Raw genomic sequence first — 25826 nt, 5'->3', positions numbered from 1 at the left:
AATAACTCAACTCAGCCAAACAAGACACTGATACGTTCACAGTTCCTCCTCCCTGGATATTGGATTTGTAAAACACAATCATTATGGTTATATGAAAGCCCTTATTAGTGTGGCAGGTATTCCAAAAAGGGATGCCATGTCTTATAAATATTCTCAGTTTGTAATAAACCGTACTTGTAAGAAAATCCAAGGCATATGCTCCATAACAATCTTCCGCCAACCTGACAGGCTCAGGGGTCTTTCCGATACCCAACCTCGCAAGATATTCTTTCTTGCGCAGAAAGTGAGGATACTGAAAAGGTTTTTCTTATGCGCATCTGCAGGGAACACACTGGGCAGGCCAAGAAGAGGAGAGATTGGGTCCGTCACCACCTTTACACCCAAAGTCCTCTCCATTGTACCTGCCCTAGCGCTCCAGTATGTTTGAAGCCTACCATGGGACCAGAGACAATAGGTGAGAGTGCCTGTACTAACCTTGCACTTGGGACATGTTGAAGATACCACTGGTTTAAATTTTGACAAATAGTTCGGAGCCAAGTGGACCCTGTGGAGAATCTTCAATTGCAAAGCATGGGACCTATTGCAAATTGATATCTTTCTTGCGTTTTCCCAAATATCTTCCCATGCCACTGCAGAGACCTCAACACCGAGTTCTCTTTCCCACACCCTGCAGAGTCGATTGAACTCATCTGAGGGATCGCCCCCCCCCCCAATTGATGATGTCAAGTGCTGAGAAAGTGTACTCTTAGCACTGAGCACCCTCCTCTCTATGTCAGATTTGTAGGGATCAGTCAAAGTGTAGTTTTTTTAAAATAAAATCCCGAATTTGAAAAATAAACGAAAGACCTCACTGTTAGATAGCTCGTATTTCCGTGCTAACTGATCAAAGGTCATCACTGTGTCTCCCTCAAATAAATCACCCATGTAAGACACACCCCTAGCTGACCGATGTTTGAATACTGAATCAATCATCCACGGTTGAAAATCCAGCATACCCACTATGTTAAGAGAAGATGTTTTGCCAATATTGCCTTCCCTCTGCCGAATTGCCCTCCATGCTTTAACAGTATTGATAACTATTGGATTATGGCAATATCCCCTAACTGTCCTCATTTTGACCAGAAACAGCAAGCTAGTAAGGGGGCACCTTGCCTGGAAGGCTTCAATATCTAACCATATTGAAAGAGGGTCCCCACAGGCCCAATCACGCCCGTAGGATAACAGCGAGCTAAGTTAGTAGCTTTTAATGTCTGGAAGGTCCACTCCCCCATCTGTGAGGCAAGTGCAGTTTAGCTAATTTAATGATGGGCTGCTTATGATGCCAAATAAAAAGGAGCTGAACCAGCCGTTCTCCTGAGTGTTTGTTTTTGAAAATCAGGAGGAGCATCCATATAGGGTGCAACAAACAGGGGATAATATTCATCTTAATAAGCACTACCCAACCCAATCACGAGACTAGAAGTGCCTCCCATCTTTGATGGTCTGGTTTGATTTTGTCAAATAATTGAACAAAATAAGCTTTGAACAACCGATCCAGAACTGTTTTGTATATTCATCACTCCAAAACCCCCCTGTGACCACTTAAATGGGAATCGATTTTCGCCCTCAAGACCTAGCTCCTTCATAAGACCACCCATAGGCCTTGCCTCTGATTTTGCAAGATTAATCTCATATCTGAAAAGGCGCCAAATGCACTGATGCATTGTATCAGGTGAGGCACTGAAACTGCTGGATTTGTCAAAACAAATTAGGACATTGTACGTGGACGATGAAATCTTATGTAATTTTGACCCCATTTCTGGAGCTGATATATTAGGTTCCCCACGAATGGCGTCCACCAATGGTTCAATCACTAATGTAAAAAAAACAGTGGCAAAAGGGGATAGCCCTGACAGCTGTCCCTAAAAATGGTAACATTGCTTGATTGTACCCCACTGGTGACAACCGCAGTGAGAGGGTCATTGTAGACAACCTTTAACCTCCTTATAAAAGACTTCACCCAAGCTAAACCGCTCTAAAATATACAAAAGGCACGGCCACTCAACTCAGTCAAATGCCTTCTCTGCATCTAGAGAAATCACCAATCCCTGTATTGACTGTTGTTGACACGCTTGAATTACATTAAGCAGCCTAACATTATTGGAGGATCTGCAGCCCTTTATGTAGCCTGTCTGATCCTCTTTAACAATAGATGGTAAAATAAATCAGTCTATAGCCTTAACACAAGAGTCTTAGAGAAGATTTTAAAGTCCACATTTCAGAGTGAAATGGTCCTGTATGAAGCAGTCCTCAGGGACCTTCCCTTTTTTAAGAATAAGCGAAACATTGGCCTCTCTCAGAGATGGTGGGAGACAAATCATGGCTGTGTGAGTCATTAAACATATTGAGCATCGGGCCTGACAGTATGTTTATAAATTCCTTATAGAATGTGCTGGGAAGTCCATCAGGAGCAGGCGCCTTTCCACTCTGAAGCTGCTTTACAGCTTCGTGCACCTCTTGTTCTGATAAGGGGGCATTGAGAAAGGACTCTTGTTTGGAGGTCACGCCCGGGAATTCCAGATCCTTAAAAAAAAGACTCCGTTTTGGCCTGCCACTCCTCACAACCATTGGATAGGTACAACTTAGAGTAAAATCGCTGGAATGCCACATTAATCTTTTGAATCACATGCTAGGTTCCTAGACCCTTCCCTAATTGCTGTAATGGCTTGTGGGGCACTCCTTTTCCTGGTGAGTTATGCCAAGTTTGTGCCTGGCCTGTCACCATGCTCATATAACCTTTGCTTTGCAAACTTAAGCTCCTTCTTTGCTGTCCACGTGGGCACGGAATTTAATGCAGACTGCAGCGCCATAATCCTCTGTAGCTTGGCCACCAAAGGTCTGTCAAATAGGCCTTCTCGGCTGCTTTCAACCATGCTTCGAGTAGACTCTGCTGCTCACCCTTCTGCCGCTTCCTAGTCGAGGAATAGGAAATAACTAACCCCCAGCATAGGCTTTGGCAGTTTCCCAAAGGACAAATGGGCTACCAACTGAGCCCAAGTTAATGTTTAGGAATGCCCGATATTCCCTAGAGAAGTACTCCACAAACTTCTTATCCTTGTGGATAAAGGGACCCACTGTAACATAACCAACAGATCCACTGGAGCGTGATCAGAGATGGTCAAATTAGCAATTGTACAAGATGCCACCAAAGTTCAGGTTTGCCACGGTGGTGGTGGCGGTGGTGGTGTTGGTGTGGGAGGGGGTTCGGGAAAAAAAAAATTCAATCCCAGTGTGACATCTGTGCGGATTGGAAAAAAAACGTAAAATCCCTACCTGTAGGGTGGAGACGCTTCCAGACATCCACCAACCTTAACTCTACACACAGATCCACTAATTGTTTAGTTTGTACAGAGGGTATTGGGGGGCCATTGGGCAACCTGTCTGCTGTGGGATCCATGAGACGGTTAAAATCTCCCCCTATAATGATATGCTGGGACTTGAAACTGACCAGTTCAGAGAACGCATCTACCAAAAGTTTGAGGGGATGGGCCAAAGGGCAATAAACATTTAAAACACCACATTCTTCCCCATTTATCAGGACTTTGAGAATTACAAACCTCCCGTCATGATTTGGAGATGCTGATTTTGCACTGGGGTGTAAAAGTTAAAAATCACACAACACCAGGTTATAGTCCAACAGGTTTAATTGGAAGAACACTAGCTTTCGGAATGTTGCTTCTTCATCAGGTGGTAGTCACTACCACCTGATGAAGGAGCAATGCTCCGAAAGCTAGTGTGCTTCCAATTAAACCTCCCGTGTGTCTTTAACACACTCTAGTAACTTAAATGGGAGATTCCTCCTAACCAATATGGCCACTCCTCTAGTTCTGGTATTAAAAGATGAAAACTAATTCTGATCAAAGCCATTCTGCTGTATTTCAAATGCTCCCTAAAATCCAAGTATGTCTCCTCTAACAAAGGAATATCCACCTTGTCCTTCCCAAGACTCAAAAGTACCTTCTTCCTCTTAATTGGTGAGTGACTCCCTTTAATATTCCAGGTACACCATTTGATCAAGTCATTACCCATAACCTTCTGCAGTAACATTTAAATTCCAGAGAGGAGGAACTCGAACCACAAGTTACCAAGCCTTAGTGTCACACAATCCATCAAACTTAATAACAACATAAACCACTACATTTAACAAACCTACAAAGCGATCAAGGATTATGTACAACAAAAACCAAAAAGAAAACCAACATATAAAGTGCCAACGTTGCTGAATAGGGGAACTCATCCCCTACTCATCCCAAAACCCAACTTCCCATCCCACTGCTAAGACTGCAGCCCAGGCATTTTAATACCTGAACCAGGTATAAACTGCCCATGAGTAGGCATCTAGCCATCCCAACTATTTTTCCTCCTCCTAGCTAGAGCCGCACCGCAAACACAAGCAGAAAGGAAAATGCACCATGAAATAGCAATGTGAATAAAGAAATTTTTTTTAAAAAGGGGCAAATACCCCACCCATCCTTTGGTAGAATTTAACTTAGAAATTGAAAGTTGCCCAACATAGTTTAACAGGCTCTCTGCCTCTATTCCTGATGAAGAGCTTTTGCCCAAAATGTCGATTTTCCTGCTCCTCGATGCTGCCTGAACTGCTGTGCTTTTACAGCACCACTCTAATCTACAACATAGTTTAAGACAGATTATTACCAATAATAAAAAAGAAAAGAAAGCCCCAACCAGACTTGCTCTGTTTATAAAGACAAAAGAAAACAAAGACATACCCAAACAGCACTACTATTTGTACATACTAAATTGTTCAGATTAGGTTAATTTGCCCACGAAGTCTCTTGCCTTCTCTGATGTGTCAAAGACATGTATGGATCCACCTAATATGAACCAAAACACCGCCGGATACCTCAGTACTGGATCCCAAGCTCCCTCAGCCTTCTCTTGACACCATCATAAGATTTTCTCTTTTTTTTTGGCTGTGGGCCAGCTAGCTCAGATCAGTCCCCTCCTCTTAATACAAAGAAAGGAGAGTCCTTGGCACTGGTTCAGCTTCCGCATAGCCAGCTCTCAGAGTGAACAGAACCTCTGACACTTTTTTCCCTGTTTATTTATTTTTTCTTTTATTACTCCCACACTCCCGCCTAACTGCGGTAGTGCTTATTTTCCACCCCCGTACCCATGTTGTGTGTGTGCAGGTGTGAGACGCAGTGAAAGATACAAGGGGCACGAATCTTTATTCATTTCCACCACTTGGAAGAAAGGAAACTCCCAAGTGGTCAGTGAAAAGCAGTGCCCTTCACATCAAAGGGCAATGTTAGGATTTTCTTTTCTGGATCACCGCTGCTGAGAGGTCCTGGAAGAACATGATCTTACAGCCCTTGTAAATTAGGGCCTTGGGACCCTTCCCCTGGATTCTGGAAGCTTCCGTGATTCTCTCCTTACCTACATAATGATGAAACCGTACTAAGAGAGAACGAGGATGTTGACCTAGACCTGATCTCTGCACCGTGATCCAGTTAGCCCTCTCAATCTTCAAGTCTCTCATTCCAGCCTTCAAGTATAGGAATTTTGGCAAACAGTCCTCAATGAATTTTGCTGGCTGCTCCCCTTCCTTAGCCTCCGGCCAACCGACGATCCAAATATCTTTTCTCCTGTCCCATTCAAGATCATCCACTTGGTCACGCAAATTACAGACCTGCATCTCCAGGGCTTGGCTTCTATCCTTGGAGGAACTGGCATCAGCTTCTACCACTGTGACTCTGTGTTCAACCTCATCTGTCCGTTTTTCCAGTTCTCCCAGCAGCTGTACATGCTTCTGCAGCATGATAGAGATCGGGGCCAGATTCTCCTCTATCTGCTTACCCAATATCTCGCAAGATTTCACAAACTCCTTCGCCAGGGCCTGGTAAGTAATCGAGTCCAAGAATCCTGCAGCCTGGGCCGCAGGCCCAGCCTCGGATGCTCCTCCTCCCTTCTCCAGCATCTCTGGATGGCAAAAACACAGGTAAGTTGATTTTGCACAGTTTCCTGGGACTCCACAACCTTTCCAGAGTCCCATGATAGTGCAATGGTCTGGGTTGGGCGGGTTAGAAATTCGTCCCGCTTGTGCTGCAGTGCTGAGCTCTGCAACGTGATCCTCCTAGATCGCCGCCATCTTGGATTCCTCCTGAAGAAAATTTTAACCATTTGGCCAAGGCTTGGCTTTATTTTGGGGTTTTGCTGTGGGCTGATCTAGAGTTCACTGAGCTCAGTGAGATTAGAAATGTGTGCATTTCCATTGGCATACCCTGTAATTCATATGCTCCATTTGTTGCATTTTCCAATGTTAAAGCCAGGTGTGGTGCCTGTTTAAATTCCAGTTGGGCTTCAGCTAGTAAGCACTTTTGTGTGGTTACATCATTAATCCCAAGTAGCAAATAGCCTTGCAGCATCTCATTAAGAGTTAAACCAAAGTCACATCCCTCTGCCAGTCATCTTAACCTAATTAAAAATACTGACATGAATTCACCCAGAATTTGAATTGCCAAATAAAACAATTGTATCTCAGAATTAGAGGAGGCTTGGAGTCATAATGCACTTAGATTAGATTACTTAACACTGTGGAAACAGGTCCTTCAGCCCAACAAGTCCACACCGACCCTCCGAAGAGCAACCTATCCAGAACCACTCCCCCACATTTACCCCTTCACCTAACACTACGGGCAGTTTAGCATGGCCAATTCATACAACCTGCACATCTTTGGACTGTGGGAGGAAACCGAAGGAAACCCATGCAGACACGGGGAGAATGTGCAAACTCCACACAGACAGTTGCCTGAGCCGGGAATTGAACCCGGGTCTCTGGCACTGTGAGGCAGCAGTGCTAACCACTGGGCCACTGTGCCGCCCATTAAAGTTGACTCTGATATTATGTGATAGTTTTGTTTTTATGCGTTATAAGAAAATCATGCAGTAGTCATGCCATTTAAACTAATGCAGCCAGAATCACGTCATTTCCAACATAAGAAAGGAAAGATCACGTTCTGCAAGTAAGAGTCTAAATTCTTCAATCACGTTAAAGCCAATTCGTGTTGGAAAAACATGCATTATAGCAGAACCGACTGTATTCCATAACTGAATCTGTCAACTCTGGAAAGGTTTTAGTATCTGGTGCCTCAGGGAAAGTGGGGCACCTAATAACCAAAAAGGCTGTGGGTCCACAAGCTGTCAGGAGAGTCACTCATGGCTTTTCATCTGTCCCAATGTAATTTGCTCAGAAAAAATAACATCCTTTCTACATGCTAGCCTCATTCTTTGACAGCAGGATTAAACAAGTCAAGCTTCCCAAATAAAGGCACTATGTCAGAGATACTTACCCCAACTCAAAGTTAACTGTTATGAGTGAGTTTCTTCAGGACGATGCTTTTCCCTCATTGCCACAGAAATAACTCCACAGAGGCCAGTATTCTGTCACCAAGTCAGCCTTTGTTTCTAATTGGAGAGTTCTTGACACTGATCTAGCTCCCTCAGAGCTAGCGCTAGAGTGAACAGGATGTCCGACACTCCTATTTTTAATCTATCAACCTGGGACTCCTGATGTGACCAGATTAACAACCCTAGTCAGGGAACTCATTCTTTGAGATCCCCCTGGCTGACCTCATTACAATCACTACATAAACAATCCTCTGGTAGAAGTGGCAGTGTATAAATGGTAATATAAATAGCAGTGTGATACACATGAGCTGTGCACTGCATGGTTATTGAAAGAATTCCGATATTTTATTTTGTACCAATTTTGCTGCTTTTTCCTGAAATTTACAGAACATACTGGAGAATGCACTCTGTATTTCTGACACATTTCAAATTAATGTCAAATCTAGAATTTTAAAAATGTAGTATTTTTTGTTTTCTCAACAAATCCGTTCTGGATTTCAGACTGATTGAGCCTGTAATGGAAGGGATTAACTCAGACTATGTGATATGCTCATGAGACACTGTGTATCATCACAGGAAATACTACAAAGTCACATGATCTCACTCTCTCTTGTCGCCACATTTCAAGTTGAAACAAGATATAAGACGTTTCTTCGAAGTTAATGTCACTTACCTCAGCAAATTCTGTAAATATTCTTGAATAGCACACCAAGTCCAAGCATGTTTTCCAACTGACGTGCATATATGGATTAATAAACTGTGCTGTAGCTTTTCAATTTTGTATCATCCATCTTTCCAGCCCTGGCCTCGCACCAGCTCAATTATTGAGCTAAATGAACCACGCCAAGTGACATGATGTACAAAAAAAAATCTTTAAATCAATCAAATCATGAGCTGACAATCACATTATTATGAAGAGAAAGTTTCTTAAGATTCTGTGTTGACTTTCTCGCAGCGGTGGACTCATCTTTGTGACAAATGACTTTTGGCTCTTTTTATTGAGATCATGCCATATCATTTCTCCAAACAAAGAAGTATGGCAACACCTCGGATGCTGAACAGAAACCCAGATTAAACTAATACAAGCTGGGCAAAATCTCTTCTGAAGATGTTCATATTTCCAATTAGCAAGCAACCTGAAGCAATTCCTTTTGAAACTTGACTGTCCTTTCTCTCAAGTTTTAACTCAAATGTTTCCATAAACAGGATAGATATAATATTACAGATTTTATAAAAGCTTAATCTTCTTTTAAATGGACAAAATTAGCCGAAAAAGAAATGGCTGCCAAAAGCCACCTGACTCATCTTCTGGATTCAACGGATGAAGAAACTTGCTTTTACTTAATTCTAGAAGGAATCACAAAAGATTTTTGCCATTGTGTTCTCTTTTAAATTTCATCTTTGAAATGTAGGAAGAATCTAATTACCTTCACAGCTTTGTTTGAAACAATGACTCATTGAAAAATAACATTGAAAAATAGAATAGGGGACTGGGTCTGTGTGGGTTACTCTTCAGAAGGTCGGTGTGGACTTGTTGGGCCGAAGGGCCTGTTTCCACACTGTAGGGAATCTAATCTAACATGGCAGACATTTAAATGTGAAAGTGGCTGCTTGGAAATAATCATTAATGCCAAGAGCTCATGAGAACCTAGGAATATCGTCCCAGGCTATAGCTCTCAACTGAACTAACTGGAAACAGCAGGTGTAATCTAGATTTTTTCTCTTTGTCACCAAGAGTCACAGGAGAAGGTGCACAGATGTTATCACCATTCTACTGAAAAGCCATCCAGGCTTTCTTCAAGTGTTTTGCTGGCAGAACCAGTAAAAGAAAGGAAACTTCACTCACTCCCCAATGGTGCGCCACCTAGTGACTCCACTTACAAGTATAAAATTCTGGCTATTCAACTAAACGTAGAAAATGCTGAACATAACTCTTTAAATTCAACCCTCCTGGACCTGGCAGCAACTAACACTTCAACTGCAATCTATGGCCCTGCAATGATATCTTCAAAAGAATAAGCAAATTTCATGTTTAAAAATATTTTATCTTACCTGCATTTAATTCTGCTATATGTTTATCAATAAGATTTTCACATAAGTAACTTACAACAGCATTTGTAATGAACTAACCTTTATCCTGTTTAATAATTTTTAAAGTTGATTCACTTACAAATTAAAAGAGGATTGTATGCACATACGTTAATTTTTGGCTCACAGACCACTTTGAAGAAATATCTTTTCACATTGTTTGACAAGTCAATAAAAAGATGTGAACTCCATTAAACCTTTCCCTTTGAATACACATTCTACATTAGCTGATGCTTTTTGTGTCAGACTCATTGTGTGTTTCTTGCATTCTTGTGCCAGAGTTAATAAAAAGTGATATAGGAGTTTCAGTTTGCCAGTGTGGTGCCAGGTCTGTAAGCCTTTTGTCTGAATGTCTGGCATACTGTATCAAACAACACATTCTGCTGACCATTTGCAGTGGTTGGCTCACCAATAGTGCTCAACTGGCCTGTGCTTATAAGCCCTAGAATAATATATCCATCATTAGATATCACTCTCTACAGGAAATCATTCATTAAATAATCCAGACCGTGCTAAGAAGTAAACCCAAAATCCAATTTAGGATAATCAGTCCTTAACACAGTGTGATGCATTTGTGTGTGCTAAAAGGTGCATGTGTCCTACACCATTTGTTTCATGTGAACTGAATCAGTGAGCCCTATCGCACACATCTCAATATAGCCACTTCATATTTTGGGCTTATTAATAACAGAAATAGGAACTCCTGTATAAGGTAGTTGACCTGGAATGGATTAACCCTGAAGCCTTTGTATAGCTCTGCCGAATGAAAAATATACGTCTGTCTCAGAAACAAGGTAGTCAGTTCCAATCATCTATTGTACTTGATTTAGCCTGTTAGTCCTACATCTACTGTTAACAATGATGTCCACAAAAGAACTAATTCACATTTTGTCAAGGAGACTGCCAAGCTCTGCTTCATTTCCATGTCAACACCCAAACCGATCCACTAGCCTACTTGTCTGTCTGACTTAACTTGTTTTCTTAACGTCAATGCTATATTAAAAAAAAATTGTCCAAACTGTTGGAGCAGCCAAAATGACTTATGCCTTTTCTAATAGAACACATTTGTGCTCATCCTTTGTCACTTAACATTAGCAAGGCCCTCAGACCAATATGACAAAAGAATTTGCTGGCAGCATTCCTATCCAAAAGGAGATCTGAACAGAGCAAGGGGCAGCTGTGAACATTACCTACAAGCAATGACTGATCACAGAAGAAATCCAATGATGCAATTTGATGAATATCATTAGAAAACTGACATGCAAAAAAAATGCTTTTCTGCTCTTGCTCACCTACAATACTTTTCAAGATCATGAAGAGAATTGTCCATTATTCAAAATGGTGAAGGATTTCATACATTAAGATACACAAATCAAAAATTGGGGTGTAAGAAAGGAAATCAGGTGGAACCGTTTTTCAACCTCACCAGAATAGCATTGTAGAAGGGCACTTGTGGTGCAGTGGTAATGTCCTTACCCTTAGACCAGGAGGCTAGGATTCAAGTCCCACCTGCTGCAGAAATGTGTAATAATATCTCTGAACGGGTTGATTAGTAAAATGGGTTAAATAAAAGCAATAGCATTGTGGTGCAGTGATGATGTCCCTGCCTCTAGACTGAGAGGTCTAGTTTCAATTCCCACATGCTCCAGAGGTGTGTGATACCCACTTTGAAAAGGTTGATTTTTTTCACAAAACAGCTTTGAGGTTAATGTTATAGATAAAACAATTAAGTCAGACAATATAAATGGATTAAAAAGCTAATTAGATTGGCTTCTGGTAGGAACCTACGTGGGCAGTTGGGAACACATGAAAGAAATAGACTTGACGGAGTTAACAGGCCTGTCCTGCTTCTGAACAGTTCTGTGATTTTTCATAAATTGTACACACACACAAAGCACGCCAAATCTCATTTGATGACAATTTTGTTTTTTTCCCAATTGCTTAGAAGCAATTGATTCCACAAGTGGATTCCTGCTATTAGTTACTCGGTGCATATTTAACAAATTGCTTTCTTATATATGTTTTTAATAAAAACATTTTTACACATACCTCTCACAATTTAACCATTAATGCTGAAGTTGCAGCACAAAACAGAATTATGACATGTTTCATATCATTAGGAATTGATCTCCATCCGGTTTCAGGAGGGCCACTCGATGATGATGCTTGTCAGATGAAAAAGTTGACTGCCTCTAAGAATCCACTGCTAGATGAAACTAGTTATCATAATCAGTAAGTGAAACATCTGTTCAGACTGAATGCACCAATGTGATCGACACATCTGCAAAAGGTTAAGGTTTAATTAAGCAATAATAGACATGTGTCAAGCTAAATTAAAGACAGGCTCTTCTCAATATAGGAACTGGAATATGCACATATTGTTTGCAAAAATGACACCTGAGTATGTGCTAAATTGTACCCGAGCACAGATCAAATCACCTTAATGATTTCTAATTATGTAATATTGTAATGTATTCACCCACAAGGATTAATGAATGATAGGTGTTAAGCAATGTCCAACGTAATGGTTTTACTTTTAACAAGCAATCTTCAGGAATCCATTAATATGGAATTTTTAAAGTTATTGAAATTTATGGACAGGTGGATTTTAAGGTTATTAAAACACTTCACCTAGTTACTGTCATGCTTTACTCTTACATTTTGTTAGTTATTAACAAGGCACATATCGAGCACTTCTCAATCTGGTGCTTTCAAGAGTGCCAAATGCCATTTCTTCAGATAGCATGCAGTTTCTGGAGTTTTTCCTCTGTATATATTAGGTGACATAACAAGGTGCAGCTGCAGACAGCTCACAAATTTGGCCTCAGTGGTTGGTGGGAGCACTAAAAGCTCTGCTGAAACTGAGGTACCAACAGGCAAATAGGACTAAAACAGTCACATATGCTAACCAGAAAGGAGCATGCAAAGGAATTCAAAATGTTCCGGCTTATGCAATTGCAAACACTTAATATACTTTCTAAACTGTGCATCAGTCGCCCTCTCCAGTTACCTTAATGTCATTGTGTGCAATTAGATACCATCTGCGATTTAAACACATCTTCATTCTTGGCCCTGAGTACACTGAGTTATTCAGGATTGTTACTACCTTTCCCATACATCAAGGTTACATCTACCATTCTTAAAACCTTCTAACACTTTTGTAAGCTATTAAATATATGGAAAGTCATAGGAAACAATATAGTTTAATGTAAAATTCAAGAAAAAGCATAATTAGGTTAGTCACTGATATTTTTTAGTATCTAACCTAATATGATATATAACCTCAAATAAACCTAATCTGGAATGAGTCCTGGTTAGCAACCTACTCCATCTGGCAGTTAAATATATTCTTAGGACTATTCAATAGATTCAATTTGAAAGCTATTCTTCTCTTCTTGCTTTTTTCTGTCAAATTAATTGTAGATTATTTGATTTCTTTGCATTGATTTTTCCTACTTCTTTCAACATAGTTAAATAACTGAATTGTTGTCTTTCCTGTCCTCAATCTAATACATACATTAGCACTTTTCACTCAACCCTATATCAATCTTTTACATAACCTTCATGTTGCAATTAGGCTCATTCAGAAAGTTAGTTGGTATGGGATACAGGGAAATTTGGCTGTCTGGATACAGAATTAGCTGGCAGAAAGAAGACAGAGAGTGGTAGTGGATGGCAAGTATTCTGCCTGGAGATCGGTAACCAGTGGTGTCCTGCAGGGATCTATTCTTGGGCTCTGGTCTTTGTAGTTTTTATAAATGACCTGGATGAAGAAGTGGAAGGGTGGGTTAGTAAGTTTGCCTATGACGCAAAGGTTGGTGGTGTTGCAGATCATGTCGAGGGCTGTTGCAGGCTACAACAAAGCATTGACAGGATGCAGAACTAGGCTGAGAAGTGGCAAATGTAGGTCAACCTGGATAAATGCAATATGATTCATTTTGGAAGGTCGAATTTGAATGCTGAATACAGGGTTAAAGGCAGGATTCTTGGCAATGTGGAGTAACAGCAGGATCTTGGGGTCCATGTACATAGATCCTTCAAAGTTGCCACCCAAATTAATAGGGTTATTAAGAAGGCATATGGAGTTTTGGCTTTCATTAACAGGGGAATTGAGTTTAAGAAGGCAGCTCACCAGCTGCGAGGTTTTGCTGCAGCTCTATAAAACCCTGGTTAAACCACACATGGAATATTGTGTCCAGTTCTGGTCGCCTCATTTTAGAGAAGATGTAGATGCTTTAGAGTGGGTGCAGAGGAGATTTACCAGGATGTTGCCTGGATTGGAGGGCATGGCTTATGAAGAGACGTTCAGTGTGCTGGGGCTTTTCACACGGAGAGAAGGAAGGGAAGTGATTTGATTGAGGTGTACAAGGTAATGAGAGGCATAGATAGAGTAGATAGAGACTTTTCTCCAGGGCAGAAATGGCTGTCACAAGGGGTCATAATTTTAAGGTGATTGGAGGAAGGTATAGAGGAGATGTCAGAGGTTGGTTCTTTACGCAGAGTGGTGGGTGCATGGAATGCACTGCCAGCGGTGGTAGTAGAGTCAGAGACATTACGGACACTTAAGCGACTGCTGGCCAAGCACATGGATGGCAGTAAATTGAGGGGTGTGTAGGTTAGGTTGATCTTAGATTAAGGTAAATGCTTGACACAACATCATGTGCTGTACTGTTCTATGTTCTATGTAATGGGATGTCGACATTGCTGGCATTGACAGCATTTCTTGTCCCTTCCTAATTATCATTTCGAAGATGCTGGTGAGCTGTCTTCTTGGATAACTAGTCAATATGATGAAGGTAACTTAATGATGTTGTTAGGTAGGGCTATTCCAGAATTTTTATCCAGTGACAATGAAAGAATGGCAATAAAGTTCTAAGTTAGGATGGTGCTTGGTTCGGAAGGATACTTGCAGGTGATGGGATTTTGACAAATGCTTACTGTCGTTGTCCTTCCAGAATATACAGGTTGCAAGTTGAGCAGTTGCTATCAAAGAAGCCTTGGTAAGTTTCTGCAGTACAGCTTACAGCTGATGCTCACTGCAGCCACATTACACAATGGTAGAGGATACCAATAGGTAAGGTAATGAATGGAAGGATCTATCACACTGAATGTTTTGTTCTGAATGATACCAAGCTTCTTGAGTGTTGTTGAAGTTATATGCATCCCAGCAAGTGAAACGTGTTCAATCACATGACCGATTTGTGTCTTATTGTTGGTGGAAAGTATTGGAGCATCAGGAGGTGACTCATTCACCATAGGATCCCCATCCTCTTACCTGTTCTTGTAGCTTCAATAATTACATCTGGTCCAATGAAGTTTCCAGCCAATGCTCACCATCAGTGTATGCAATGATGGAATATCATTGAATGTCAAGGGAATGAATAATCTCTTGTCAGAGATAGTCACTGCCTGGCACATGTGTAGAGTCAAAGTGACTTGCTATTTATTAACCCAAGCATTAATGCTGGCCATGACTTGCTCTACATGTGCACGGACAATTTCATAACTGAGGAACTGAATAGAACATAGTGCACAATCACCAGTGATCATCTCACAGTTTGATGGAATGATGGAGCAAAGGTTATTGAGGAGGTAACTGAAGACTTTGGTTTATGTGGGTCCAGGACACTGCCTTGAGGAATTCCTGTTGCACTGCCCAAGGCTGGTATAAACAGATGCCCAAAAGTGTCATCTGTCTTCATTTGCACTAAATATGATTCCATCCAATGGTGAATTTTCCACAAATTCCATCTGACTTTTAGGGGATTTGGCTCCTTGATGTTGGAATTGGTCAAATGCTGCCTTGATGACAAACACTTTCATCCCACTTATGAAATTCTGTTATCTATGTTTAGTCAAAACTGTAATTTGGTCTGCAGCCACAAATTACTGATGCAATTCAAGCTGAACATCAGTGAACAATGTATCAGTGAGTAAGTGTTGTGTGATAACACTGTTGCTGACATTAGTAATTCTGCTGATAAATGAAGGTAGATTGGTCAGGCTGGAACTGGCCAGATCAGATTTATCTTTTTTTTGTGATCTTTCCTAACAGGTTAACTCCAATCACTTACAGATCTTACTACCTTAAAGTGAAGTTGTACAAACAATAAGATTATTGTGCACATTCAAACAGCGGTTCTTTGTAATTATTAATTGCTCCATTCTTTATACTGTTTATACACAGTCAGACAGTAGCAATTTTCAAATCCATGTTTAGGTGTCTCATCCACAGTTTTACAGTTAAAATTACTGAGATTGGGTTTACTGCAACCAGCACCTGCTCAGACAATTTATCTGTTTTATGTCTATACCACTCGATACACTCCATTGCACTGGTGAACTCACTGAAATTTGATTTGAACCTTACAATAAATTGCAGGAGTTACTGACAGAAACCAATTTCTCTCTGTAGCATTTATGACTGTGAATCATTCTTCACACCACATTTCCCTGTTAATGTTCCAGACACCCTTCACACGATCTGCAGCTCCACCTCCTTCAAATTGCATTTGATTTCTGTTACTTTACATTAGCGTAGCTGTTTTCGCTTGACCTAGTAACTGCCCCTTCGTTATCCACTTTTTTTAATTCATCTGTGGGATGTGGGTGTTGCTGCTGGTCAGCATTTATTGTCTTTGAGGAGGTGGCGGTGAACTGCCTCCTTGAACCGCTGTAGTCGACCTGCTGTGGGTTGACCCACAATGCCATGAGGGGAGGAATTCCAGGATTTTGGCTGAAAACATTGTTACTGGTTTTAATGAAGCAACACAATTACCTGCCATTTTCATTTTCCACCTTCAAAATCTTTGTTGCATTTTGTGCAATGAATTAGAACATGCAATAGATATTATATGAAATCATAATTTCAAGTATGATAGATGAGCAGTTAGATATCATTACTGCATTCATTTATTTTTCTTTTGACTATTTCACGCTATTGCTGCCCTAATTCTTTCTCCCCAAACTTTCTTTTACTACCATTCATTATTCTTGTTAATTTTCATCTACGAATCTCTACCATTTTTACTTCAATTTTCAAAACATTTGACACCCCATATATACTATCGACATCTATTAACATTTTATTTCTTCATATACTCATCTGTTCTGCTAACAGCTAAGCCATGTACTGTTACATATCAGTATGTGATGACACATATCTGGCTGAGATTGCTTTCCCTATCCATGGAATACCTATGCCACTAGCACCCATGACAAATCACATAACTGAGTTGTACAGATGGCAGCAATTCTCACAAAATCCAAAACAAAAAGCATAGATAAATGTCTTGTGCTGCGTACCTTGTTTTTTTTTTCTGGTTTGGATTCAGTAATGGTACCACCCAAAGATGAAATGCTTTTGTTTTATTTTACATAAAGTGAGGATCTGGGAACAGAAAAGAAATTTCAGATTAACATGAAAATGAGTCCTATTACATTGAAGCTGGAAGCGATGACAGAATTGAATACATTCTCGGCAAGTTTGTAGATGTCACCAAAATAGGCGAGAAGGCAAGTGGTGGATATGACAGAAGGAGTCTACAAAAGGGATAAAGATAAGTTAAGTGAGTTGGTAAAAACTTGCAGATAGGAATAATGTGGAAAAATGTAAGGTTATGCACTTTGGCAGGAAGAATTGAAGAGTTGAACATTATTTAAACAAGGAAAGACTGCAGACAGCTGCAGGACAGAGGATGTGGGGGTTCCTAATGCATGAATCACAAAGAACTAACATCCAAGTTCAGCGGATTATAGAGAAGACAAATGGAATTCTTACCTTTACTTCAATGGGAATGGAGTATAAAAATAGGAAAACCTTGTTCAAATTAATCAAGGCACTAGAGATACCACAACTGGAATGCTGTAACAATTTTGATCCCTTTATCTAAGGAAAGATACATTGCATTGGAGGCATTCTAGAAAAAGTTCACTTAACTGATCCTGAGTAAGGAGGGATTTTCTTATGAGGAGAGGTTGAGGAGATTGGGCTTGCACTTGTTGGAGTTTAGGGAACAACAGAAGATGTTAGAGAAACATATAACATTCTAAGGGGGCTTGATGCAGAGGGTTGTTTCACTTTGCAGGGGAGCCTTGGACCAGGCGACATAATCTCTGAGTAGTGTTGTCCATTTGTGACAGAGCGGAGGAGGATCTTTTTTGTCTCAGAGAGTAGGGAATCTGTGGAATTCTTTATTGCAGAGAGCTGTTCAGGCTGAATCTTAACTATATTCAAGACTTAGAGCAATTGATTTCTATTCATTAAGGCTATCAAGGTTTATGGAGATAGGCAGGAAAATGGACTTAAGGATTATCAGATCAGCAATGACGTTATTGAATGGCAGAGCAGATTAATAGGCTGAATGGCCTACTCCTTATGATCTTGTTACCTTGACCTAACATTAAGTTTGGAATTAAGTGATACTATATTGTGATCCCAGGTGATAATAATACCAAGCAGGTCAGATCCCAGAGTGAAAAATAAATTCACATGGTTCCTTAAAATCTTCTTTTACAACCTTCTGTTTCACAAGCTTTTCTTATACTAACATTAAGCCACTCAGGATTTATTCATTACTGCACAGATTGTTCTTGAGACTGCTAAATTTCCATGTGTTTTGCATTTACATTTTGTTTATCAGTGGTATGTCTGACTTTTCAGTGCACCTTTTTGTTTCTATTTTTGACACTTGGTTTTTTGACCTTAGATTGCAATTGTTATAATTATTGTCATTAAAAAATTATCATTACAGGCTGTTAATTGCAAATAAAGTGTTATCTTCTGTTCACACACAGTAGATAAATGACAGAGAGGGATAGAATATTTCTGCAACATGACAATAAAAGTCATTAAATAACAAGATTTACGATGCAGTCAGAGAGCCCTTGATGTGTCAAAAGTAAGTAAACTGCTCATAATTGTTATTTTGAGCAAACATTCAAGGTTCATTTATCTGATCTACAGCAGATATTTCTTTGCTGCAAGAACAAAACTGTTCAAGAAATCTAGTGACAAGTAACCCGATGGCTACGTGAAATAAATTTGCCTTTTGTAGTAACATAAGTAAATGACAGAACATGTGCTAACAACAATGTTTAAGATAGGATGAAAAGAGGTCATAATGGTATGGTATTGCTCTGGGTTTCTTGTATACGGTGATGAACACTTTCTGTAGGTTGACCCTGAGGTTTTCACTTTGTGAAATGTAAGTAAACAGGAACATGGAATGGGAAGGAGTAATCCAGCATTAAGCTTACTCTATGATAAGCTTTAATTCAAGTTTTGCTGTGGGAGGAATTATTGTTGACTTCAGGAGCCAAACCATCTAAAGGAAATTCATTACAGTCTCGAGATTCCACTCTCTGCTTCATCCTGTAAGGTTCAGTAAAGGACTGTAGAAGTGTTTGTGATCTCAAGTCTCCTATTTGTGGACACCATTCCCAATATGCAGTCAATCAGCATTTCTACAGGAAACATTGGGAGGAAGTGCCAATGAATCCATATACTTCATTTCTATACAATAGTGTAGCAGAGGTAAAATTTATAGTCAAAAGTTGACTCTAATGTGTCCCCCTTCAAGGGAAGGCTCAGGCAATGCAAATGTGTGTCAATCACATTAGGTCTCCGCCACTTTTTCTGCTACTTTACATCCGTCATCATATATGTAACTATCATCATATATGTAACTATAGAAGGCAAATCCATTTCATGAAGCCATTGGGTTATTTGTCTGGGTACTGTGTATTTTCCAATGGTTTGTATTTTTGATTAAGGATGATCAATTTCAGCCTTACAGTCATTTACAGCATTTCAAATATTTGGAATCTGTAGCGCCACATCACCAGTAGTGTGATGTACAAGTTACGTGCTATTTTATTTATCAACTGAAATTCATGGAAAAATTTAATATATACCTCTAAATTGAATTCCAGCAGTAATTTATGTGGTTTCCGGCCACACCTGGATGGTTAATTATATCCATATGCAGAATGCATATATATCCAGAATTTGCAGTAGTAATCATATCAAACTGTAAGTGTTCTGAAATTCAAAAGGTGTCTGTCAGTGATTCTATACTTCTCTGCAGGGTGCACTGTTGAAGTCCTGAATATTGTATTATGATCCCAGATCAAACTGCCAAATTTATATTATGCTTTGGCTAGGGACCAGAAACCTTCTGCATTTTGAGTAGACAAAGTGTGAGATCCAGGGCACTTACAAATAAAAGGACTTTATTTTGCTGGTTGGAACAATAATACAATTTGGAATTCATGGACAACATACTTTTAACACCCACAATTAATATGTGGTAAACATGGTAATTAAGATTGAATACCCCACAGTTCACATCGAATACCAAAGACTGATCTAATAAAATTTCTCAGTAACTACACCCCTGAATTTAATAACACAATTCTTCACTTTTGCCAATCTGGCCTTGAAACTCCCTCTCAAAAATAGATCCATCCTGGACTACCTCGACAACTGCTCGTGCTCTAATTGATCACCCTCTTGCTCCCCTGGATTCCAAGACTGTACTCCAGTACTCATTCACCATTCCAGCTCTTCACTGACTGCTAGCTTTACCAGGTCAGTCCTGCCAGTGAATTGCAAGACTCTGCCAGAGTGACTCAAGCATCCGAACCTCACCTTGAGGAGTTCTATCAACTGTTGCCATTGTTCTGTTGGAAAAGTAGGCTGCATTGTGACTGTATTCCACTTCAGTCAGTGGGTTCCATAAAGGAGTCATCAACCACGGTTGGAGGGTGCTCCTTGTCTCATTCCTGACATTGAAATGAGGCAGCAACTTGTGAGTCATCAAGACAGCAGGCACCATGAAGACCTCCAGAGCACCTGAAGCAGACATCTCAGGTATTATTGGGTGCCCAGGATATGTGGCAGGTGGTGAGTTGGTTCCAGGAGAAGCACAAGATAAGATAGGGCAGAAATTGATGTGATAAATAGGGGCAGGAATGTCAATTAATGCAATGAGTTGGTAAGATAACTCATTTGGCCTCACAGTGAGAATTCCTCCAACGAATTCAATACATTGTTGGACTTTTTTGAGCCAAAAGCCATAAGATTCAGACTTCTTTTTCTCAATATCACAAATATAATTTCTGCCAATCTCACAATACCTTCCCATCTGATTAGCCTTTGCCCATGCTAGTCAGGGGTTGGGAGATTCTGCTCAATGTGTCTTTTTTAATAACATTTGTAAGAACTGCCTTGGGACGTTTTTAGTTATGTTGACTAAATATTCCATAGTTCTTTCTTTCTCTGCTATTTGGCTGAAACAATTCACACAACCTTAAGATGCACTTGTTCGTATAACTTTTCTCTTACCACCTCCTTTGTCATCACTCTTATGCTCCACCTAATTGTAAACCTTGTTTTTTTGACCTCTCTCATTTCATGTGACCTATCAAAATGCTTTAGTAGAAAAAAATACATATTAAGCAACCCCTAAATTAAAATTGACAGCCCTTATTATGTAACCAACTAAGTAAGAAACTCTTCTCTGTTTAAGTAAAATGCCCTGTCCTGAGGTACATCAAACCTCATTGGTTTTACTGCCCCCTATAGAGTTTCCAAACTTCTATTGATTCCTAACCTTTCTGTTGCTTTCTGCTAGTTTAAGTCAAGTGACTCTGCCTGAGTCATTCTAAATGTCATAAATATTACTGCACTTGGGGATGCTTCTGACACCTTCCAGTGTCTGGCCTCTGTGTTGTTTGCTGCTAAAGCCCTTGCTGTGCTGCCCTTTTCTGTTTTAGGGGTATAATTTGCTACTAACCAAATCATTCCCTAATAAAATAAAAATTCCTGGCATTGATCACGAGACCACAACAGATAGGAGCAGGAGTAGGCCATTCAACCCATTGAGTCTGCTCTGCTATTTATGGCTTATGGCTTATGGCTTGACCAGCACAGAGAAGGAGAATAAAGGTCATGCAATTTAAATATTTTATATTCTTCCATTTTCTCCCAATGTAGTGCTTTTAACTGGTTACTTTCTCCAGAGACAATGAGGAGAGAAAGAGACAGAGGCAAAGAGGCTTCCAGGTGCTGTGGTGATGAATTCATAATTCCTTCTCTCTATTTTGCTGTTCAAAGGTAGCAATTGAAGTGTGGTTTGTGACTATCTTCCCAAGTCTGGATGCATTTTCTTTCCAAGCTGGTTAAGTGGCAGATACGTCTTTCATCTCCCATTACATAAAATTATCACACAGATGTAAATTAAAACAGGAGATGTGAGTTTTCTCACTCTGACTTAATTGCATGGTTTTAAAGTTCTTACATAAAATTGTAATTATGGACTTACGTCAATCTGTGGTCAGGTTGTCAATTCATCATTGTAGGCCAGTACTTGTGATTATTTAAAATCTGTTTTAGTCCACGAAAGATCTCTGGTGTAACAATTGTGATAATTGATAAACCGGGTTCAAAAACTGTCTCAACAACTTCACAGGGGAAACTATAATGATTCTTTAATTACTGCTTGCTGAACCAGGTTTGTTGCAGTATTCATTACACTAAGGGAAATCTATAGTTCACGCATTATCACCCCAGTTCAAATTCTCCAAGATTTTGTAATCACTAGTCATCAGCACAGTCTAACTCACGAACAATTATTCTTAGTACAAGTTATTCCCTTTTACACCACGTTGTCTTGTTATCTAATATACAGGCATAAAGTGGTGCAGTTATTTGTTTTTTCAAGTCCTCAAAACATGCTATATTTCAGCAAGATGTATGGAACTGTACCACATTTGGAAAATATTAACTTAGGTAGACCCAGAAAATGCCAGAAAGACATTCAAACTTGTTATGTTAACTTTTCATGTTAAAGACCTTTATTCTGAGCAGTTCTGAAAAGCCCGTACCTATAACATTAACTATTCTGTTTCTTTTTGCAATGTAAAGGTACCAAAGTGCATTTCTAACATTTGTAACATTTAAAATCCAAAAGGTGACTGAAAATCACATTCAGCTTATAAAATTTTAGTTCGGAGGAACTACTGAACCAAGACTCATGACAAAAGAGACACATTGTCATTCTAATCTTGAAAGGAGAAAGTGAATGAGGAAGTAGAAAGAGGTGGCCTGTCAGGAACTTCGAAAATTGAAGAACATTTATACATGTTTGGATGACAACAGCGAGTTAAAGTGTTGCCCCTTCAGTTACAAATAGCACAATATTTGCAGCATTGTGACATAGGTTGGGATTTGATCATCATTGAGAATCACATATGGGCAGTATTTTCTTCACTTTTCCAAACAGATCTGTAGAAAAAGCAACTCATTCGCCAAGTCTCCAATAATCTGCCCTGCCCCATGAGATTGCCTGATCATCTCTGTTTTGAAACATTTTGAAACTAAGTGTATTTATTAAAAAAACAATTATTTGGCAGAGCGTTTCTTTGTCAATCTGATACATAATAATATCACACCCATTACTGTAAAGTAATTTGACTCATTGCAGGTCTTTCCCTTGATTATACATGTCTCAATGATGTTCAGCAACAAGAATGTTGCTTGGTTTTGTCTCTCAGTTCACCATACGCATATTAGAGATGATTTTCATTAAACTGGAAAATAGAATCAAGATTCTCACTTCATGCCCTTGCCCAACACAACCAGGAGATCATGTAATGTGACATGAAGTCAGTTGATAGCTACATATGGTAGATTTATGCCACATTCTGCATTAGAAAGTAGTTTTTAATTAAATGATTACCGAGACTAGAGATTGCTTAAAGACTTTTAATACATTGATCCAATTTTTCTCCCGTCTTCATTATTCTCATTGCCATCTGTGTGGGTGACATGGTCAAAGTTGGAAGATAGGAATCTAATGAGATTGAGCTATACCAGAGTCTTACCCTCCCTTTTCTTTTTGTAGTCTCTTGTACTACCTAACTTATAGTGCAGTTGAAAATGATAGTTCATCATGTGGGGATACAGAAACATAAACTTATCATCTAACAATTCATTCTTCAATACAATGAAAACCTTTACTGCCACGTTTTCTCACAGCATTTGTTCAGAATTAATATTTCAGATGACCAGTGTTTATGATTCATGGAATAAAAGAAGATTCAAGGAAATCATTTTCTTTCGGTAAAATCAGCTGCCAAATAATTAGTATATTTGAATTCTTGTTTTGATGTATGAAGTTTTATTGCAAAAGAACCCAATTGTAAATCATCAGCAAAGGAGTTAACTAATCAAGTCTACTATAATTATTATGGTACAGCCTGACTTAGGCTGAACAATCGATTTCCTTAAAAGAAGAATACATTATCCCCCGATCCACTTACAACAACACTAGAGTCTGTTTTACTTTATTTTTCTTCAATTGATACATGCATAGCCTTTTTTTAAAAATCCCAAGGCCGACAATATGTCTCAATGACTGGATTATTTAAAAGTTTGCATCAAGAGCTATTGAAGCAGTTAATGAAGAGAAAGTGAAAGAAAATAAAAAAAGCCCAAATATAAAAGAACAAATAAAAGAGGATGAACAAAAATTGTGCTCAAGGACATGTGGTTGAGTGCTTTAACTTTAAGGAAAGGCTGAGTTCAAGCTTTATGGCTGGAGGAGTTTTAAAGCCAAGAGTCTCAAAAGACAGCATGGTGGCGGAGTAGGGTGCCGGAGTCAGAGCTCGTCTGCTCCGATCACTTTTCTTTTCTCCTTTTCTCTTTTCCTGTTCTTTTTTTTCTATTTTTCTTTACTTTATGAGCTCAAGTGGCATCGATGGCAGAGAGAGCCCAGCGTGGACCTTGAGTGGGCCCAGCATGGAGGACAGTGGACCCAGCGAAGGAGAGAGTGGGCCCAATGTGGGGGAGAGCGGGCCTAGTGAAGAAGACAATGGGTACAGCATGGAAGAGTGGGCCCATTGTGGAGGACATTGGGCCCAGCGAAGACGAGAGTGGGCCCAGTGAAGAGGAGAGTGGGCCTAGTGCAGATGAGAGTGAGCTCTTACTTAATTTCCAGGTGACCACTGGATCTGGCATCAAATTTGGCAGCTGCTACTTTGGTGGAGGTGATATCAGCAAGATTGGCCCAGTGACAAAAGATGGTGCCTGAGGATTGGTGACTTTGTTGTTGGTTGGGTCTGGTGGTGGCGAAAGAGCACCATATTGTCATCAAGGTGGGCCCAGTGGTGAGAGATGTGACTTTGGCATTGGTGAGTCTGGCACTGGCAGTGGCATGGTGGTGTGAGAGGAGAATTGGCCTAGTGGTGAAATCTGGCACCGAAGGATTGGTGGCTTTGACATTGGTTGGCTCTGGTGTAGACAATGGTGAGGCAGTGGAGGCGGGATGGAAGTGCAGATGTCGTTGATAGTGATGAGCTGGCTCCGAACTGATGGACTCTCTTTAAGTTCTCCTTTTCTTTTATTTGCTTCTTCTTAAATTATTCAAAATGGCACTGGATCCTGGCATAAATGGAAAAGTTTTGCACTGTATTTTACCCTTTTTCTCACTGCAAAAAATATGTGACAAGAAAATCATTCATTCAAGATTTATTGACATTGCTCACGTTGATCCCACACATGGAGAAGGACATGGAAGATATAGAATGTGGGGAAATAGATGTTGACATCTTGAAAAATGTCCATATTTTAGAGGAGGAGGTGCTGGATGTCTTGAAATGCATAAAAGTGGATAAATCCCCAGGACCTGATCAGGTGTACCCTAGAACTCTGTGGGAAGCTAGAGAAGTCTCTGCTGGGCCCCTTGCTGAGATATTTGTATCATCAGTAGTCATAGAGGTGTTGGAAGACTGGAGATTCCTGATGAAGGGCTTTTGCCCAAAACATCGATTTTACTGCTCCTTGGATGCTGCCTGAACTGCTGTGCTCTTCCACACCACTAATCCAGAATCTGGTTTCCAGCATCTGCAGTCATTATTTTTACCCTGTTAGAAGACTGGAGGTTGGCTAATGTGGTACCACTGTTTAAGAAAGGTGGTGAGGAAAAGCCAAGGAACTATAGACTGGTGAGCCTGACATTAGTCCTGGGCAAGTTGTTGGAGGGAATCCTGAGGGACAGGATGTACTTGTATTTGGAAAGGCAAGGACTGATTAAGGTTAGTCAACATGGCTTTGTGCATAGGAAATGGTGTCTTGGAGTACAGGCTCATAGTTCCTTGGAAGTGGAGTAGCAGGTAGATAGGCTAATGAAGAAGGCATTTGGTATGTTTTCCTTTATTGGTCAGAGCACTGAATATAAGATTTGGGAGGTCAGTTGCAGCTGTATAGGACATTGGTTAAGCCATTTTTGGAATACTGTGTGCAATTCTGCTCCCCCTCCTTACAG

The 25826-nt window shown here is 40.0% G+C and overlaps 1 protein-coding gene across 3 annotated transcripts in view; it reads left to right on the top strand.

Moving 5' to 3' along the window:
• The window catches only part of hao2 (hydroxyacid oxidase 2 (long chain)), a 161188-nt gene that overhangs the window by 48514 nt on the left and 86848 nt on the right, over nt 1-25826 (top strand). The window contains exon 1 of one of the 3 annotated variants that reach the window (XM_072585257.1): nt 11710-11730. The exons of the other annotated variants lie outside the window; for them this stretch is intronic. The gene's annotated coding sequence lies outside the window, so the exon portion shown is untranslated. Of the gene's footprint in view, nt 1-11709; nt 11731-25826 lie in introns of those variants that run through there. 3 annotated transcript variants of the gene reach the window in all.

The sequence above is a fragment of the Chiloscyllium punctatum genome, chromosome 15 (assembly GCF_047496795.1).
Source record: "Chiloscyllium punctatum isolate Juve2018m chromosome 15, sChiPun1.3, whole genome shotgun sequence".
NCBI classification, from domain to species: Eukaryota; Metazoa; Chordata; class Chondrichthyes; order Orectolobiformes; family Hemiscylliidae; genus Chiloscyllium; species Chiloscyllium punctatum.
This window is presented reverse-complemented; position numbering and strand designations above follow the sequence as displayed.